Source organism: Rutidosis leptorrhynchoides, chromosome 3 (assembly GCF_046630445.1).
Source record: "Rutidosis leptorrhynchoides isolate AG116_Rl617_1_P2 chromosome 3, CSIRO_AGI_Rlap_v1, whole genome shotgun sequence".
Classification (NCBI taxonomy): Eukaryota; Viridiplantae; Streptophyta; class Magnoliopsida; order Asterales; family Asteraceae; genus Rutidosis; species Rutidosis leptorrhynchoides.
Window position 1 is genome coordinate 491,502,501 of NC_092335.1, and position 12,663 is coordinate 491,515,163.

Genomic DNA, 12,663 nt, shown 5'->3' on the forward strand with positions numbered 1-12,663 from the left:
GTTAAATTATAAGTAAATATATCATTAAGTGTATTAACAATGAACTACATATGTAAAAATAAGACTACTAACTTAATGATTTCGAATCGAGACATATACGTAACGATTATCGTTGTAACGACATTTAACTGTATATATATCATACTAAGATATATTATATATCATAATATCATGATAATGTAACAATTTAACATCTCTTTAAATATAATAAACAATGGGTTAACAACATTTAACAAGATCGTTAACCTAAAGGTTTTAAAACAACATTTACGTGTAACGACTAACGATGACTTAACGACTCAGTTAAAATGTATTTACATGTAGTGTTTTAATATGTATTCATACACTTTTGAAAGACTTCAAGACACTTATTAAAGTACTTCTACTTAACAAAAATTCTTACAATCACATCCTCGTTCAGTTTCATCAACAATTCTACTCGTATGCACCCGTATTCGTACTCGTACAATACACAGCTTTTAGATGTATGTACTATTGGTATATACACTCCAATTATCAGCTCTTAGCAGCCCATGTGAATCACCTAACATATGTGGGAACCATCATTTGACAACTAGCATGAAATATCTCATAAAATTACAAAAATATTAGTAATCATTCATGACTTATTTACATGTAAACAAAATTACACATCCTTTATATCTAATCCATATACCAACGACCAAAAATACCTACAAACACTTTCATTCTTCAATTTTCTTCATCTAATTGATCTCTCTCAAGTTCTATCTTCAAGTTCTAAGTGTTCTTCATAAATTCTATAAGTTCTAGTTTCATAAAATCAAGAATACTTCCAAGTTTGCTAGCTTACTTCCAATCTTGTAAAGTGATCATCCAACCTCAAGAAATATTTCTTATTTACAGTAAGATATCTTTTTAATACAAGGTAATACTCATATTCAAACTTTGATTCAATTTCTATAACTATAACAATCTTATTTCGAGTGGAAATCTTACTTGAACTTGTTTTCGTGTCATGATTTTGCTTCAAGAACTTTCAAGCCATCCAAGGATCCTTTGAAGCTAGATCTATTTTTCTCATTTCCAGTAGGTTTATCCACAAAACCTGAGGTAGTAATGATGTTCATAACATCATTCGATTCATATATATAAAACTACCTTATTCGAAGGTTTAAACTTGTAATCACTAGAACATAGTTTAGTTAATTCTAAACTTATTCGCAAACAAAAGTTAATCCTTCTAACTTGACTTTTAAAATCAACTAAACACATGTTATATATCTATATGATATGCTAACTTAATAATTTAAAACTTAAAAACACCAAAAACACCGTAAAACCGGATATACGCCGTCGTAGTAACACCGCGGGCTGTTTTGGGTTTGATAATTAAAAACTATGATAAACTTTGATTTAAAAGTTGTTTTTCTGGGAAAATGATTTTTCTTATGAACATGAAACTATATCCAAAAATCATGGTTAAACTCAAAGTGGAAGTATGTTTTTCAAAATGGTCATCAAGACGTCGTTCTTTCGACTGAAATGACTACCTCTTACAAAAATGACTTGTAAATTATATTTTCAACTATAAACCTATACTTTTTATGTTTAGATTCATAAAATAGACTTCAATATGAAACCATGGCAATTTGATTCACTCAAAACGGATTTAAAACGAAGAAGTTATGGGTAAAACAAGATTGAATATTTTTTGATTGTTGTAGCTACGGGAAATATTGTAACAATTCTATTCAAATCATATCCTAGCTAACTTATATTGTATTATACATGTATTCTAATATATTATGTAATCTTGGGATACCATATACACGTATGCAAATGTTTTGACATATCATATCGACCCATCTATATATATTATTTGGAACAACCATAGACACTCTATATGCAGTAATGTTGGAGTTAGCTATACAGGGTTGAGGTTGATTCCAAAAATATATATACTTTGAGTTGTGATCTAGCCTGAGACGTGTATACACTGGGTCATGGATTGGGTCAAGATAATATATATCAATTTATTTCTGTACATCTAACTATGGACAACTAGTTGCAGGTTACTAACGAGGACAACTAACTTAATAAACTTAAAACATTAAAACGTATTAAAAATGTTGTAAATATATTTTGAACATACTTTGATATATATGTACATATTTGTTATAGGTTCGTGAATCGACCAGTGGCCAAGTTTTACTTCCCGACGAAGTAAAAATCTGTGAAAGTGAGTTATAGTCCCACTTTTAAAATCTAATATTTTGGGATGAGAATACATGCAGTTTTATAAATGATTTACAAAATAGACACAAGTACATGAAACTACTTTCTATGGTTGAACGATCGAAGCCGAATATGCCCCTTTTTTACTTGGTAACCTAAGAATTAATAAACAAGTCTACTAATTGACCGAATCCTAAAGATAGATCTATTGGGCTCAACAAACCCCATCCGTTGTAGCGGATGCTTTAGTACTTCGATGTTGTTTTATCATGTTCGATGGATGTCCCGGAATGATAAGGGGATATTCTTATATGCATCTTGTTAATGTCAGTTACACGGTGTTCACCATATGAATGATTTTTATCTCTATGTATGGGATGTGTATTGAAATATGAAATCTTGTGGTCTATTATTACGATTTGATAAATATATAGGTTAAACCTATAACTCACCAACATTTTTGTTAACGTTTAAAGCATGTTTATTCTCAGGTGATGTAACAACCCTGATTTTTCCGTTACTTCCGTTAACCTTCCGTTAGTTTATTTAACGGCGATTATTTAACTTTTATGTGTTTACGTGTATTAAATGCGTACTTGATCTTCGGAGGATTTTAATAATTAATATGGGTTGATATTAATTCAAATAAATATTTCGGATAATGAAATACGATAAAAATGGTACGATTTTGATCATAGCTTTTTGAGCAACGAAACGCTCGGGTTTATTTTAATAATTAATTTTATTAATTATTAACTTTTTAAAATATTTAGTTTATTAGGTTTTTAATAAATTAAATAATTGGTTACGTTTAACGATCGGGTTAGCGTTCCGGGCCTTCGGTACGACTAAACGGCACTTAAAACGGACCACGATTACACGGGATTGCAAAACGAAAGCCCGGGAACACTCCCATGGGGCCCATCGGCCGAAACCCACCATCCCACCCCTTTTCATTCCACTTTGGGCCACTAGTGACTAATCCATGCTAATTTGTGTTAGGCCCTAACTATATAATACAAGACTTAACCTAATTTTACTGCATAATAACCCTTACAAAAAAAAGCAGTCGACTCCCTCCCTGGCTCCCTCCCATCGTCGACCAACACCATCACCACCATACCTTCATCTTTCAAAATTAGCAAAAGTGTTATACACGAATCGCGTTCATCTCCTCGTTCTCTATCCATTGGTATAAACAATTTTGTGATCTAAGGTATAATTGCATAAAATCTAATTCTTAAAATCTGATTTTCATGTGAGTTTCATAGTTATGTTGTCAATTGCTCAAGTCTATACGCGTACGTGTTAATTGTAATCGTTAATTTGATTGTTTGATGTGCTAGGGTTTATAAACGAATTTGTATTTGTTTGATCAGAAAAATTAAGTTTTTCAAATGTTAATTATGATGTTATAATCAGATTCCTTGGGAAAAACTATTGAGTTTAGGCTTTGGATTTGCTTGATTTCGTTTCCGTATGATTAAGTTATGTCGATTTGAATTATCGTTGTGTTTTTGTTGCTTGATCAGAAATCTGGTATTGATAGAAAACAAATTAGCATGTGAGACTTATACCACTAGAAAGATAATTTAAAAACACTCAAGTTAGACTAGGATATCATGTCGTTTGCTTATGTATAGCCCGAGATATGCTAGAATTAGTGTAAATGTAGTTTTATACAGCACTTGCATGAAAATAACCTTGTAGGATAAAATGTGTTAACTTATATGATTAAAGATTTGCATATTTTAAAAGTAGACAAAAATTAATTCATCTTTCATGTGGATATCATAGGCTAAATGTATCTAGATCTTCGGATAATCGCGTGCGAATGTGACTAACTAAATGAGAATCGAATCTGTAAATTGAACACGGTTTTGTACTCTGTGGATTTTTTATATTGATTGAGTATGTATGCTTATGGGAAATGAAACTTAACATGATATGCGACTTATTGTTAGTTTATGTCAATATCTGAAACCTTATGCATTGGGCACAATAGAGCCATACTTTATGTGAATTCTGATTTGAGCTGAAAACTGAATGTTCAACTTTCACGAATAAACTGTACCAATTGGCTAAACAAAAGTTGCTAGATTTTTTATACGTGTTACTTTGATTTGTCCTTGAACTATGGCCACTGGTATTGTATCAATTGAATGTTCCAAACTCCGGTTATAGCCAAAATGAAATCAGTGCGCGGTCAAAAACTGACTTGGCAAACCCCAAATGTATCCCTTCTGATTCCTGACTTTTAATTGTCGTATGAGTCCCTGGCCAGACTTTTTGGAATAAATTTTAAGTATATTTATGATCTGGAGTTTTTCATATTTACTTGAATTTTTTACTATGAGATAATGTGCTAAGTATGCTACGTGTTCATAAATTTTGTGCATGACGATAAACTGAAATTGTGAAAATGATCATTCATGACCTAAAACGTATTGTTTGACTTAGGTTTGACATGTTGACCAATATTTGACATGAACCTACTGATGTTGACGTTAGTTGACTACTTTGACCAAGTTTGACTTTCGGTTTGACTTCGGTTGACTTTGTTTGACTTGCATGATATAGTTGACTTTTACTTTGAAACGCGTCGAGTCGAGCAATAAGACAACGTACACTATGAAACCACACTTATATAAGGTACATATATTGACCAACCTACATACGTATACTTAGGTTGCATTACTCGGCTATAAACCGTACAAGTTAATTGTTCACTTTTCATTCCGAGCTTATTCAAAGGTGAGTCTACAGTTCCGCTTTTTACATGTTTTCAGGGATGAGAATACACGATGTTATATTTACATTTTCAAATACTTTTATATTGACATGAGTACTACACATATGCATAATGAGTTTGTTCAAAAAGCCTCTAGCTTGAATACTTTTAATACCATCGGTGTATGCACAATTTAGATGGACGGATCCGTTAGGTTGACAACCTCACCCGCTATAAAAATAGTGGTGCATTTACTTTGAACATTAAATACATTTGAACAAGTGTATAACATTTTACGAGGTAAGGTGGGTATAGTGGCTTCTATACTCGGGTCATTGCTAGTATTCAGGTGCTCGGTTTATGCAAACGATACAATCTCGTGGTCAAGGAAACTAAATATTTTTCTGATAACTATTTTTCAGATACTGTTACATTACTTTAAACCTGTAGATTCACCAACATTATTTGTTGACCTGTTTTTGCGTGTTGTTATTCTCAGGTCCTTAAGAGGTATGCTTCCGCTGTGTTTGCTGCATGTCTGGCCGTGGAGTCAGCATTTGATTTTTAAGAACCTTATTTACTTTCGCATTTAAAACTTTTATAAATGTTTAAATACTGTTGGCTTGTGGTTACGATCACAACAGTGTTTCTATTTTGGAATTACTGACTTATGTTTTTGAAAGTTAATTTTTGAATAAAATTAAATGCGATTGCTTTAAACGTCTCATATAGAGGGCGTAACTGTTAACTGTGGGACCGGAATTAACACGCCGTCAGATGGTAATTTGGTGGGGTGTTATAGTTGGTATCAGAGCTAACGGTTCGTAGGGAAATTAGGACTTGCATTAGTGTGTCTGATTTGGTCATTAGAACACCTTGATGAGTCTAGACTACGACCGGGACTTAGTCATTACATGAGTACTTTGTGACTAACGTTATTTACTTGACTAATCTGTTTCGTTTGTGTTCTTGTACTCTGAGTTAGATGTCACAGGATTCATGAAGCAGTGACAGCGACTCCAGTGTGGCTGAGGTGAATGCTCCAGCCCCAGCACCTGCTCCGCATCGGATACCTAACCATCCCGTGAACCTTTATGCATTAGATTTGGTTCATACTAACCGTAACAGAGATATTGTTGATCGTGTTAACGCCTTGAGCGATATTGCTAGGACATATCCGCACCCCGATGATCTTGAGAGAATGGAGGAGAGAGTCACGGGTATAAATACTTATACGTACGAGGCTAAAGCGAGGTTCGTTGAAATGGCGGGATTGATAGCAGCCTTGACTGCCAGGGTTGCTGTGTTGGAGGCGGAACATAATAGGCCGAGGAATGATGGACCTGTTTTTCGTACCCAACAGAAGAGGAAGTGAAGGGTCGTTGACCATGAGCTTCTTTTCCTTTTTCATCCACCATACTTTCTTTAATTAATTATATAAGACTTACCGGGTGTTATAAACCGGGCTATTAGCACATTATGTTTATTGTTTGGTTTACCACTTTGGAATTTGGTTTATCACTCTTGGATTTTATTTATATTAATGGTGGATTATGCTATTAGTAACTATTATCTTTTATTGCATGAGGTAATATTCTACATTTAGTAACTTTGTATGATCATAATACTTGTGTTATGTTATACTACTACTATTGCCATTAATGTTACTACTTAGTGTTACTATCACTACTATCACTACATAACACCAATACCACTACTATTACCACTAGTGTTACTACTATCACTACTTACACTACTTCTCACTACTAGCGAATCTTTTCTTACTATTATTTACTAGTCTTCAACACTCGTTGCTAGTATATTTTCATATATAGCGTTGTTTTGACACTGACCTGGTGTATTTTTTGTGTTGAAGATGCCTCCGAAGGAATCAACCGCCGCCCAAATCAGGAGAATGGTCGCCGAAGGAATCGCGGCTGAAAGAGCTGAACTACTGAGAGAATTCAACAACGCTCGAAACAGTAATGATCGTGGTGGCTCGAGCAACACTAATGAAAACGGCACACAAGGCCGTAATGGATGTTCTTACAAAACGTTCACTAGTTGCAACCCGCATTCTTTCAATGGAACTGAGGGACCAGTTGGTCTCACTAAGTGGTTTGAGAAGCTCGAGTCGGTTTTCCGCATTAGTGGTTGTAATGATAACGACAGGGTAGGCTTTGCAACGGGCACACTGGCAGACAGTGCGCTCACCTGGTGGAACAACTATGCTCAATCCCTGGGCCATGATCAGGCTTATGCCCTACCTTGGGACACTCTGAATCAAAGAATGATCGAGGAGTATTGTTCGAGGAACGAGGTTAAGAAAATGGAACGCGAGTACCGAGAGCTGAAGTTAGTAGGCAACGATCTCACCGCCTATAACAAGAGGTTCTTTGAGCTGGCGTTAATGTGTCCTGAAATGGTAACTCCGGAAAGGCGTAAGGTGGAACTGTACATTGAAGGTCTGAGTGAGAATATTCAAGGCGGGGTCACTACTTCAAAACCCGCAAATGTGCAGGAAGCTATTAACATGGCTAGTTTGCTGTTGGATCAGATTGGCCAGAGAGGGAAGGGCACTACAGTGAATGAGAATAAGTCAAACGATGGTAAGAGGAAGTGGAACGGTGGTCAGGACAAGAATTTCAATCAATAGCCGTTCAAAAAGCAAGATTCTTACCGCAACGACGCTGGAACCACTGGAACTAACTCCGGGTATAAGGGCAAAAAGCCACAATGTCAGAAGTGTGGCAAGCATCATACTGGAAATTGTTCTGTTTTAAATTGTGACCGTTGTAAGAAGTTTGGTCATTTGTCAAAAGATTGCAAGGTTAATCTCAACGGCAACACCAACAACAACAGCACTGCAAGCAACACGAACAATGCTAATGGTGGTAAGAACTGTTATGGTTGTGGACAGCCGGGTCATTTCAAGAAGGACTGTCCTAAGAACAACAATGGGAATGCTCGAGGAAGGGCGTTCAACATCAATTCTGCGGAAGCTCGTGATGATCCAAAGCTAGTCACGGGTACGTTTTCACTTGATGATCAACCTGTTTATGTTTTGTTTGATACTGACTCTGACAGAAGTTTTATATCTAATGATATTTGTCATAATGTTAAGAAACCTGTTTCTTCCTTAGATAACATGTATTCCATAGAACTAGGGAATGGTAACTTGATGAGAGCTGATAAGATTTATCGTGATTGTACTTTGACGTTAGAAAGTAAGCCTTTTAGCATTGATGTGATACCTATTAAACTGGGAAGTTTTGACCTTGTGGTTAGAATGGACTGGTTAGCTGATAACAAAGCCGAGGTGGTCTGTGACCTAAAGGCTATTCGTATTCCTATTGCTGACGGTGAACCTATGATGATTTATGGTGAAAAGAATGGCTCACAATTACATCTCATTAACTACTTGAAAGTCCAGAAGTATGTAAGAAAGGGATGTATTGCGTTCTTGGCTCATGTAAGCCAAATTGTACCAGAAGAAAGGAGACCCGAAGACATTCCTATAGTTAAGGAATTTCTTGAAGTTTTTCTGGAGGAATTACCTGGTCTCCCACCGCATCGAGAAATTGAGTTTCATATAGACTTAGTGCCAGGAGCGGCACTGGTGGCTCGCGCACCGTACAGACTTGCACCCCTATAACTTTAAGAGTTGTCTAGTCAATTGCAAGAGTTGTTAGATAGGGGATTTATTTGACCGAGTTCTTCGCCTTGGGGAGCTCCGGTTCTGTTTGTTAAGAAGAAGGATGGTTCGATGAGATTGTGTATCAAATATAGAGAATTGAACAAGCTGACAATCAAGAATCGGTATCCGCTACCGAGGATTGATGACTTATTTGATCAGCTACAAGGATCTAGTTATTATTCAAAGATTGATTTGAGATCCGGGTATCATCAATTGAGAGTCAAAGAAGCTGATGTCCCGAAGACAGCGTTTAGAACACGTTATGGACATTATGAGTTTACAGTGATGTCGTTTGGTTTGATGAACGCACCAGCAGTGTTCATGGACCTCATGAACCGTGTGTGTAAGCCATACCTAGATAAATTTATCATTGTGTTTATTGATGATATATTGGTGTACTCCAAGAACAGAGAAGAGCACGAGCAGCATCTACGTTCGATATTGACTATGCTTAGAGAAGAGCAGTTGTATGCAAAGTTCTCTAAGTGTGACTTTTGGTTACCAGAAGTACAATTTCTTGGCCATGTTGTAGGGGCCAAAGGAATACAGGTCGATCCAGCAAAGATTGAGTCGGTTAAGAATTAGGAAACTCCAAAGACGCCAACGCAGATTAGTCAATTTTTAGGTCTAGCTGGTTACTACCGGAGATTCATTGAAGGATTCTCTAAGATCGCCCGACCATTAACCGCGTTGACTCATAAGGCCAAGAAGTTTGAGTGGTCAGAACCGCAAGAGACTGCCTTTAAGTTGTTGAAAGAGAAGTTAACAACTACACCAGTATTGTCTCTACCCGAGGGGAGTAAAGATTTTGTTGTTTATTGTGATGCCTCACGTCAAGGAATGGGTTGCGTGCTTATGCAACGAAACAAAGTTATTGCTTATAGATCGCGTCAGTTAAAGATTCACGAGCAGAACTACACTACGCACGACCTTGAGTTAGGAGCTGTTGTCTTTGCACTTAAAATGTGGAGACACTACATGTTTGGAACCAAGTTCACTATCTTCACTGACCATAAGAGTTTACAGCACATATTCGATCAGAAACAGCTTAACATGAGACAACGACGTTGGATGGAACTACTTAACGATTATAACTGCGAACTTCAATACCATACGGGCAAGGCGAATGTTGTGGCAGATGCCTTGAGCAGAAAGGAGCGAGAGAAACCTTTTAGGGTTAAAGCGCTTAACATAGTTGTCCGTACGAATCTCACATCATAAATCCGCGAAGCACAATAAGAAGCCATGAAACAAGAGAATGTTGATGTTGAATTTCTCAAAGGGATGGATAAGAAGTTTGACATCAAGGAGGATGGAACACGGTATTTTGCTAACCGAATTTGGGTACCAAAGTTTGGTGGATTGAGAGAACTAGTGTTAGAGGAAGCACACAAGTCGAGATACTCAATTCATCCGGGATCAGATAAGATGTACCAAGATTTGAAGGCATTTTATTGGTGGCCAAATTTGAAAGTTTACATTGCCACTTATGTCGGGAAGTGCTTGACTTGCGCTAAAGTCAAGGCTGAGCATCAGAAGCCATCAGGATTATTAACTCAACCAGATATACCCCAGTGGAAGTGGGAAGGTATTTCGATGGACTTCATTACGAAACTACCGAGAACGGCGGGAGGTCACGATACTATTTGGGTTATCGTGGATCGTCTCACTAAGTCCGCACACTTCTTACCGATAAGGGAAACTGATAAAATGGAGAAGTTGGCTCAGATCTATATTAAGGAAGTTGTCTCTAGGCATGGAATGCCTATATCCATTATATCCGACCGCGATAGCAGATTTACTTCCAGGTTTTGGCAATCATTGCAGAAAGTAATGGGGACCCGTTTAGATATGAGTACAGCATATCACCCCCAGACGGATGGCCAGAGCGAACGAACTATTCAGACTTTTGAGGACATACTGAGAGCGTGTGTCATTGATTTCGGAAACGGATGGGATAAGTATTTACCACTAGCTGAGTTCTCATACAATAATAGCTACCATGCGAGTATTAAAGTTGCACCTTTCGAGGTATTATACGGAAGGAAGTGTAGATCTCCCGTTTGTTGGAGCGAGTTGGGAGATAGTCAGTTGACAGGTCCTGAGATTATTCAGGAGACAACTGAGAAAGTTCTACAGATTCAGGAACGATTGAGAACAGCTCGAAGTCGTCAAAAGAGTTACGTCGATGTTAGATGAAAGGACATATAGTTCCAAGTTGGTGACAAGGTTATGCTTAAGGTATCGCCTTGGAAGGGTGTTGTACGATTTGGGAAACGAGGTAAACTGAGTCCTAGATATGTTGGACAGTTTGAGATAACTGAAAGAGTTGGACCAGTAGCTTACAGATTGGAATTGCCACAAGCACTCAGCGGTATTCATGACGTTTTCCATGTATCCAATCTAAAGAAGTGCCTAGCCGATGATAATTTGATTATTCCTTTAGAGGAACTACGTATCGACGACAAACTTCATTTCATTGAGGAACCTGCTGAAATCTTGGGCCGTGAGGTCAAACAGTTGAAGCAAAGCAGAATTCCTATCGTTAAAGTTCGGTGGAACGCGAGAAGAGGACCAGAGTTCACGTGGGAGCGTGAAGACCAGATGAGGCTGAAATATCCGCAACTGTTTCCCGAGGAAACTACTTCAGCGGACGATCACTAAAATTTTGGGACGAAATTTTCAATAACAGGTGGGTAATGTAACAACCCTGATTTTTCCGTTACTTCTGTTAACCTTCCGTTAGTTTATTTAACAGCGATTATTTAACTTCTATGTGTTTACGTGTATTAAATGCGTACTTGATCTTCGGAGGGTTTTAATAATTAATATGGGTTGATATTAATTCAAATAAATATTTCGGATAAAGAAATACGATAAAAACGATACGATTTTGATCATAGCTTTTTGAGCAACGAAACGCTCGGATTTATTTTAATAATTAATTTTATTAATTATTAACTTTTTAAAATATTTAATTTATTGGGTTTTTAATAAATTAAACAATTGGTTGCGTTTAACGATCAGGTTAGCGTTCCGGACCTTCGGTACGACTAAACGGCACTTAAAACGGACCACGATTACACGGGATTGCAAAACGAGAGCCCGGGAACACTCCCATGGGGCCCATCGGCCAAAACCCACCATCCCACCCCTTTTCTTTCCACTTTGGGCCACTAGTGACTAATCCATGCTAATTTGTGTTAGGCCCTAACTATATAATACAAGACTTAACCTAATTTTACTGCATAATAACCCTTACAAAAAAAAAATCAGTCGACTTCCTCCTTGGCTCCCTCCCATCGTCGACCAACACCATCACCACCATACCTTCATCTTTCAAAATTAGTAAAAGTGTTATACACGAATCGCGTTCATCTCCTCGTTCTCTATCCATTGGTATAAACAATTTTGTGATCTAAGGTATAATTGCATAAACCCTAATTCTTAAAATCTGATTTTCATGTGAGTTTCATAGTTATGTTGTCAATTGCTCAAGTCTATACGCGTACGTGTTAATTGTAATCGTTAATTTGATTGTTTGATGCGCTAGGGTTTAAAAACGAATTTGTATTTGTTTTATCAGAAAAATTAAGTTTTTCAAATGTTAATTATGATGTTATAATCAGATTCCTTGGGAAAAACTATTGAGTTTAGGCTTTGGATTTGCTTGATTTCGTTTCCGTATGATTAAGTTATGTCGATTTGAATTATCGTTGTGTTTTTGTTGCTTGATCAGAAATATGGTATTGATAGAAAACGAATTGGCATGTAAGACTTATACCACTGGAAATATAATTTAAAAACACTCAAGTTAGACTAGGATATCATGTCGTTTGCTTATGTATAGCCCTAGATATACTAGAATTAGTGTAAATGTAGTTTTATACAGCACTTGCATGAAAATAACCTTGTAGGATAAAATGTGTTAACTTCTATGATTAAAGATTTGCATATTTTAAAAGTAGACAAAAAGTAATTCATCTTTCATGTGGATATCATAGGCTAAATGTATCTA